Raw genomic sequence first — 8,378 nt, 5'->3', positions numbered from 1 at the left:
TGCTCAAGAGGTATTTCTACCAGTGACTAACTCTTCTCTCCTCTTCTCTTCTCTAAGTATCTTCCTGCCTGGGTTATTGGCACTGGTTCTTGAAATTCAGAGTATCTACTTCTTTGATCTTTATTAGAAATTTTCCAATATACTCCACTTTTTATTTTCCTGTATTCCCCATTAGAACCCCAAACCTGTCATTACAACCCTGCTTTAAGGAACACCTGGCCAGCTCATTTGGTGGTGAAGCTGTGACTCTTGATCTCGGGGTTATGAGTTCAAGCTCCATGTTGGGTGTAGAGATTACTTAAAAATTAAAAATAATCTAAAAAACCCACATTGCTTTAAGAAAACCATGATAGAATTTCTTTCTTTTAAATGTTTATTTATTTTTAAGAGAGAGAGAAAGAGAGAGTAGAAGAGGAGCAGAGGGAGAGGGAAACACAGAATCTGAAACAGGCTCCAAGCTCTGAGCTGTCAGCACAGAACCTGATGCAGGGCTCAAAGCCAATCAAACTGTGAGATCACGACCTGAGCTGAAGTCAGATGCTTAACCGACTGAGCCACCCAGGTGCCCCAAGAAAACCATGATAGAATTTCGAAGTTTCATTTTACTTTAGACCAAGACATTAACATTTCTGCCTTCCAAAGAAGAAGTTGAAAGAGAAGTGGATTGGGAAGAAGGAAAACTGAATGCCGGACCCAGCTCCTTTCTCCCAGAGCTGTGTGGTCCTGGGCAAAGTCAGCTCAATGAGTGAGTGGACTAGACGTGGTCCAACCCATCTAGTTTACTTCTTGGCCTAGAAGAAACTCAGCATCGACTCCTGCCAGGAGCTGGGATGGAGAGCTAACTGAGATGCCTGGCTAGAGAGCATGGGAGGAAGGAAAGTGTCAGGGGTGATGGCCAAGAGAGGAGACGCAACAGTTCCCAACAATGGAGGAGCACAGGTCCTGGGCTACTTGGTAATGAAGAGCTCCAAGCAGCTGAGTGTTCACCACTGAGACGCCCTGAGAAGAAACTTTCCTGGCCAACTGCCACAGGGGCTTGGATTCTGAAGCACTCAGAAAATAAGTAATGGGACCCAAATGAACATCACTGACATTCATTTGCAGATTGAACATCAGGTCATCTTCATGTCCCTTCTGAGTGTCATGCTTGCATCATGGGTAAAGGTAGTCAAGGCAGTTTTTGAACCTTTCTGTTGTTGACAGATTGATGTTATAAATTGCCTTCTAGAAAAGTGATTACTGACCTAGAGATCTGGACTTCCAGGGTCACATCAGAGATAGTTCCAGTTTTTCAGTATTTCAGAAAGTCTCTTGAACATCGCACATTTACTCAGATAATAATGTATGTGCTAACGGAAATGTCAAGTTTCTTTGCCTTCTGGCTAGAATTATATCATTACTTTGGCATGGTAACACTGGTTATCTCATGCTAATATGAAAAATTGGTTGGCAGCCATCTCTATATGGAGTACTGAATAAATAGTAAGTAGAGAAAAGATGCTCGTATACACCTGTCATTTACACCCTGTACTGGTACACAGAAGCTTGGAGGAGGCTCAGTTACTGCTTGATTTTTTTTAAAATTATAGAACATCTTTCATATCATTGGCTCCTGGTAGGACAAACCTGGTGAAGGAAGTATGAGGGCGTGAAGGGTTGAAGGACTCTTTGTGGTTCATTATCTCTCACCTCAAAGGGAGGTGGGGGCTGAGGATCAGCAGAGGACACGTAGAGGCCCTTTAGTTGGGGGACAACTTGAGTTCAGTTTCATAGACAATCCCCAAATTAAGGGTGCAGATGGTTTTTTTCTACTCATTGGTAAAGCCATCTGCATGTTTCATGTTCACCTGGGTTTACTGTCTAGTTATTTAAATTCTTAAGGACTGACTTCACTCCCAACCTCTCTNGAGAGAGAATCCCTAGCAGGTTCTATGCTTTCAGTGCAGAGCTAGACGTGGGGCTCGAACTCACGAACTGTGAGATCATGACCTGAGCCAAAATCAAGAGTCGGATGCTTAGCCTACTGAGCCGCCCAGGCGCCCCTAAAACTGTATCTTGTAGGCCAGTTACTACTTGCTTCTCTGATGACTGAGGCCCTTTGTTCTCCACCCCATTTAGCAGGTAATTAGACACTGCCTTGATGTCTTCACTACATGCTCCATCTCTCCTGAGGCCTCATTGTAGGCTCCTTGCACATCTTTAATAGCAGAAGGTTTGGTCCAGTGCCATAAAGACCTTATCATTTTAGGTCATTTGCCATTTCAAAATGCTTTTGTGGTCATCACCATGCCTGATCTTCACATCAGTCAGGGGAGGTAAGGGGGAAAATCTTCATATTCTCTTTCTACAGACAAGAAATGAAGCCTCTGTGAGGTTAAGGGACCTACCTGGAGTCATCCAGGGAGCAGGTGGTGGATCTGGAGCATGTGCCTTACTGATGTCTCATTTTCTTATCACTGTGCCACGTGCTACTATCTAAGTATTCAATTCCAAGTTCAGTGGCTCTTAAATTATATCACCTTACTTGATAGGGTTCCAATAGCTATTTGTCAGAGGATATGAGTGAATTTTTATTATCCCCATTGAGTGGATACAGGGCTAACCTTAAAAGTAGCAAAAGCCATGGTATAAGTTTCTTTGCCTATCAGATTTCTTTATTTTTCCATTTGATACCTGGACCAGCTAAGGACTGGGGAGCCCCCTATGACCCAACATTCCTGTTTTGCCACAAGGATCTGCAAAAATAAAGCCACCCAAAGAAAATGAAGCCGCTTAGGACACAGGGAGAACTGAGAAGTGTCAACTAGAAAGCCGTCTACTTTTGCCTTATTGATGGGAGCTGCTTGCTGATCTATTTGGTCCCTCAGTGCTCTTGTTGAGCTCTAATTCTGTGTTCACTAAGGCCATCAGTTTCTACCCAAAGCCCCACTTCCCTTCTCGGTCAGGACACAGGGCAAACCTGGAAGGTGGGGATTGACTTGTGCCCTTCAAAGCCTGCAAATTCAAGGTCTACCATGCTCAAGGCAGAAGCCCGCTTTGCCAGCCAAGACGAGGATTTTAGCTGTTCCTTTACATTGCCTGCCAAGTCTCAGTCCCAGACCCCCAACATACTAGCACCCTCCTGGGAGACTGAGAAAGGAATTGCTTCATTTCAAGGCAGCCAAGTGGATAGATGGTGGGAAGCATCTGTTTTGGAAATGCATTTCTCACAGCAAATAACATTTGCATGATTGTGCCTGCAAATATCACCATGGCATTTGCTAAGTTAAACACAGTGCCTTTGCTTGCCTGACCTTCACCTTGCTTCAGACCCAAGATGCTCCTGGGGTCTGGGAGCTCCACTTGGTGAGGGACTCTCCCCTCAGCTCTGTCCTCTAAGGGTGGGACATTTCCTTGTCAGCCTGGGAGAATGCATCTCTTGCACACACAGAAGCCAGGTTTTAAGCAAATTCTGATCCTGGTGATCCAAGCAAGGCAGGGAGGCAATGACAGTGATCTCTTACAGCTTCTATTTTCTGCCTTTGGTAAGCCTGTAACACATAAGATGGTAATTGGCCCTTTCTATATATATTTTCACTATACAACTATAGTACTGTTCCACTTGTGTGAATTTTCTTCCTTTGCCTTGTGTTAATATTTTCATATATACGCGTTGTATCCCCCAAAAGATGGTAAGCTCCTGGCAGAGAGAGACTCTGTCTTTTACTGTGCTGAGTCATCTGCACACGTCAATATGCTATGTTTGGCTCTATGGGCATATATGTCTGGGTAAGATCATATGAGCATAAAAGGAGTATATGGGAGGGTACATAATAGGGTGTTAACATGGATTATCTGAGCAAAGGGCAGCTAACATGGATGGAAGGAAGAGGAAAGTGGGAGGGTGGTTAAACAAAGAAAAGGACAAAAAAAGCCTACATTAAAAAAAATTCCTGGCACATCAGTTCGACTTTGCAAGGGAGCGGGGGGGAGAAAGCCAAGATGATGAATCAGCAGACCATATTTATGCATTTATGTAAAATTTTACATATGTTTATGTGCCAATAAATTAACATAGAGTACAATTAAGGAAAAGAAGTACTATGCACATAACATTCAATAAATATCTGGTGAATGAATGAATGCTGAATAGCGTGTTATATGTGATAATTTTACAGATTTGGATTTTCAGGGAGCTGTTTATTTGCTAATGTTACTGTGACACCTGCAATGCTTGCAGTGTGTTCTCATAATCAGAATCACTGATGTTCTCTGCTTCCTGGATGGGATAGGCTGCCTGGGAGAATCTTGCTTTACGCTAGGGTCATCTTGTTCGCTGACCAGCTGCATCGGAATTAGTGGGTGTGATTGCTAGAAGTGGAAATGACAGGGTCCCAACCTTGGTGTACTGATTAGCACCTGGCATGGGGGCAGGGAAGCCCAGGGCAGGGACTGGAGGGGAGGGAATTGGGAACCTGCATTTTAATAGGCACCCTAGGTGATTTTTATGCTTGTTACTGCTTCAGAGCCATTGCTGCAGGCATGGTTAGCTGCCAAAGTGATGCACTGCTTTTATAATTAGCTATTCTTCAAACAAAACAAAGAAAGATTGATTACCTACTATATTTAAAAAAGCATGACTCATTGTCTGACCTTTTTTGTTTGTTTCATTGTCAGCATTTAAAAGACCTAGTGTGTGTGAATTTCCTAATAGTAGATCAAACTCTGAATGGATCCATCTAAATCGGGAGGACCTACATTCCCTGAGCTGAAAATGCCTCAGTGCTTTCTATTGTGCCAACTTTATGCAGTGATGACCTGCCCTAGCAAAAGAATTTTAGGTCTTCGGTAACCCTAAAATAAATGTTTGGAAAGAAAATGCAATGTATCAGACACCAAAAAAAGCATGGAGGATAGATAATATGACAACCCTATATATTTTTAAAAAATGTTTGATACAGTATTTTTTAAAGTTTATGTTATTTATATGTTGAGAAAGACAGAGGGAGAGAGAGAGAAGAGAGAGGAGAGAGAGAGGGAGATCAGAAGAGCCCAATGTGGGGCTCGATCTCATGAACAGTGAGATCATGACCTGAACTGAAATCAGGAGTGGGATACTTAAGTGACTGAGCCACCAAGACACTCCTGACATATGTATTTTTTATGTAAGATCCATGCTCTTACCATCCAGCTTTGTCCAGTCTTAACATTTTGCTATACTTTCTTCAAATACATGTTCTCATAAATAAAACATGATAGAAAAATTGTATAGCCCTCCCTGACCCTTCCTTTCCCCCCTCCTCAAAGATAGCCACTGTGCTAAATTTAGTGAATTTAGTCCTCTAAATATTTGTATATTTTTATTGTATAATGTATTCATACACAATTTGGTCGAACATCTATTAAACTTTATATAAATGGCCTTGAATGGTATATAAATGGTATATACCATTAATGGTATATATAAAAATGATTAATGGTATATATATAAAAATGGTATATAAATGCTATGCATTTTGCTGCAAATAGATTTGTTTTGTTCAGTGATTTACCATGTTAACACCTGTAGTCCCAGCTCATCTAACTATTCGATAGCATGCATGGTGTGTTACACTGTTGTGTAGTGAGAATGATAGGATAGTGTCACCTTTAGAGTATAAACAGAGTGCTATAGGAGCTCCAATTTTATTTATTCTTTTTTTTGACAGACATTTATTTGTTGCTGTTGTTTAACTATTGTATTTACTTAACTATTATGGACAATGTCAAAGTGAACTTTTTTGGTGAATATCTCCTGCTGTGTGAGGATTTTATACCTCTAGTAACGGACTTCGGGTCGTAGCATATGTAAGTCTTCAGCTTTAACAGCTAGTGCTAAGTTGTTCTACAAAGAAATTGCACCAGTTCCCATAACCACTTCTTGAATACCCAGCAAGTTTTCCTAGTGTGGCCTCAAATTTAAAAGCAGAGAACAGAAATATAAGCCAAAGAAAGAAAAGAGCTTTGAGAATGCATTTAATTATCAGTGAAACTTACCTTGGACTGTTCGTTTTCCAATCTGAAGGCATGTTTCCCATGTGACCACCTCCCTTCAAATGCAATCAATGCATATCGGTTAAGCGCTGGTGTTGAGGCATTTGGGAACGGGGCGAGAACGGCGTATGTGCATAAGGACTTCTTCACCGAGAGTTTAAAGAATAAGTGGGAAGCTAAGACAGAAACAATAGGTAAAAGTTAATTATTTAAATAACACTTTAACAGAAAGAAAGAAAAGATATCACTGGATAGTGCTGATTCATCATTGAATGAGTTGTACCTACATTAATGCTATAGGAGTTCTCAAGATGGGGAAGTCGGAGCCTGTGTGATTCCAATTTGCCATAGAATGGTTTCCTAGCAACCATCACTAGATGAGAATCAGCTAACTCTGCTTTTTGAAGCAGCCTTTAGTCCGTTAGAAAAATGAGTTAAATAAATGCCAGCTTAAAGTAGAATTTGACCATGTAAAAAATACATTTGAAATACATGAATTTTGAACAAAGGTCTAAAGTGGTTTCTTTTCCCAGAACCTAACAAAGGCAAATGTGTGGAAGTAAAAGGGGCCCCTGATTTAGGGAGATGGGCATCTGACTTTTCCCAGGAGTTGGGGTTGGACAGTGATGAGTGANTGTTGAATTACGGAAGCGAGCAATTTCCTAGGCACACCTGGCCCAGGAAGTCTTACCGTTCTTTCAGCTAAAAGATGGGAGAGATTAGCCATTTGGGGCATTAGCCCTGGAGACTCACTCCATATCACCAGCTTCTACTTTTTCCCTGGAGGTTCTATTTCTCTTACCACTTCTTATGACTTCTGATGGTGACTGTCTGGTCGGAGAAGGGAAGATCTTGTGGGCTTTCCCAGGAAGAAGACCCCCGAGGGGCCAGTTTATGTATTTCAAGCTTGTGGCCACGGTACTCAATAGAACCTTACAGAGGAAATGGTCACCACTGAAGGTTTCAGCTAGCACCACATCAAGGAGACATTTCTTAGGCTTTCAAATAGAAATGAAGACTCATAGAGTTCCAGACCTGGAAGAGACTTTTACAGATCAAATATATAGACTATAAACAAAACAATTCTGCCTTGCTGTTCAGTTACATCTGTACCCATTTTCTCCTGAAAAGAAAACTACCTAAAAAAAAAAATATATATATATATAATAAAAAGAATTTAAAAAAAGAGGAAACTACCTCTTTACCTTCCTCCTTTGTACAAAACAAATGCTATCAGACACTTTCAAAGATACCTATTAAAAAAGTATGGTTTTTTGGTAAAGCTTTGTCAATAAAATTGAGAATAAAATATAAATGAAAGATCCTGAAAAAATTCTTATTATTCTTAACATCACCTAAGGTTCGAAGTTAAGATAAATCTAGAGATGATACTAGAATTCTGTTAATGATAGATCACTTTAGTGCAATTTTCCAGCACTGTAATTTCTGCTATGTATAAAATGTCATTGAAAACCTTTAGAAATCAATGCTCGGGCTCCTCAGTGGCTCAGTCAGTTAACCTTCCAGCGCTAGATTTCGGCTCAGTTCATGAAATCACAGTTCGTGAGATGGAGCCCCACATCTGGCTCTGTATTGACAGAGCAGAGCCTGCTTGGGATTCTCTCTCTCTCTCTCTCTCTCTCTTTCTCCCCCTTTCTCACTCTCAAAACAAATAAAGAAACTTAAAAAAATCAAAGCCATACCAATTTGAGAAGTTTACCGACAAGTATTTTTTTCAAGATAGTGAACTAAGTCATACAATTATTCTTTAGTTGTTCCGTGACATGGTTTTTTGATATACCAATTCTTATTTAAATTAATTAACTTATTTAAATGTAATTAGGGTGAAAGATACACAAAAATGTAAAATTCCAGCTCTCCCAAATCTGGTGGGTCTTCTGGTGTTTGACACCAGAATTAAGCCTACTCTGGTGGATGTTGCGGTGTGTTGGGGCTGGCTCTTTTCCCAACTCCACGTTCAGTGATATGTTGGTACCTCGGAATCAGTCATGGTGCGAGTATTTACACCACTAAAAGTGGCAAACACTGCAAATAGGGCTTTTATTGGAGAGCCAATTGTTGGACATTGATCATCACAACCCTGGGCAGATGTTACCTCTCTCATCACAGTGAATAGTGAATAAGGCCAACATTCCTTCCACTGCCATTTGCCACCCAGATCATGTGTGCCTAGGGCATAGACTTAATTTTCCTATTTTCCAAGCAAAATATAGTCAGAAAGGGAGTCTATAATCCTTTCTTCTTTAATTAAAAAAAAATCTCAGGGCACCTGGGTGGCTCAGTCAGTTAAATGTCAGACTTCAGCTCAGGTCATGATCTCACGGTTCGAGCCCCGCATTGGGCTC

General features: G+C 40.9%; 1 long non-coding RNA gene across 1 annotated transcript; it reads right to left on the bottom strand.

The window, feature by feature from the left end:
• Positions 1–2,628: 2,628 nt before the first annotated feature.
• On the bottom strand, positions 2,629–6,342 carry LOC144233979 (uncharacterized). Its single transcript, XR_013335822.1, has 3 exons — positions 6,300–6,342; positions 6,016–6,188; positions 2,629–3,530 (listed from the first exon to the last, which is right to left on the bottom strand). It is a non-coding gene; the product is annotated as an uncharacterized LOC144233979 (long non-coding RNA).
• Positions 6,343–8,378: the final 2,036 nt, after the last annotated feature.

Source organism: Crocuta crocuta, unplaced genomic scaffold (genome assembly GCF_008692635.1).
Source record: "Crocuta crocuta isolate KB4526 unplaced genomic scaffold, BGI_CrCroc_1.0 scaffold55, whole genome shotgun sequence".
In the NCBI taxonomy this organism is placed as follows: domain Eukaryota; kingdom Metazoa; phylum Chordata; class Mammalia; order Carnivora; family Hyaenidae; genus Crocuta; species Crocuta crocuta.
Note: the sequence above shows the minus strand (reverse complement) of the source record. Positions and strands in the feature narration are given on the sequence as shown.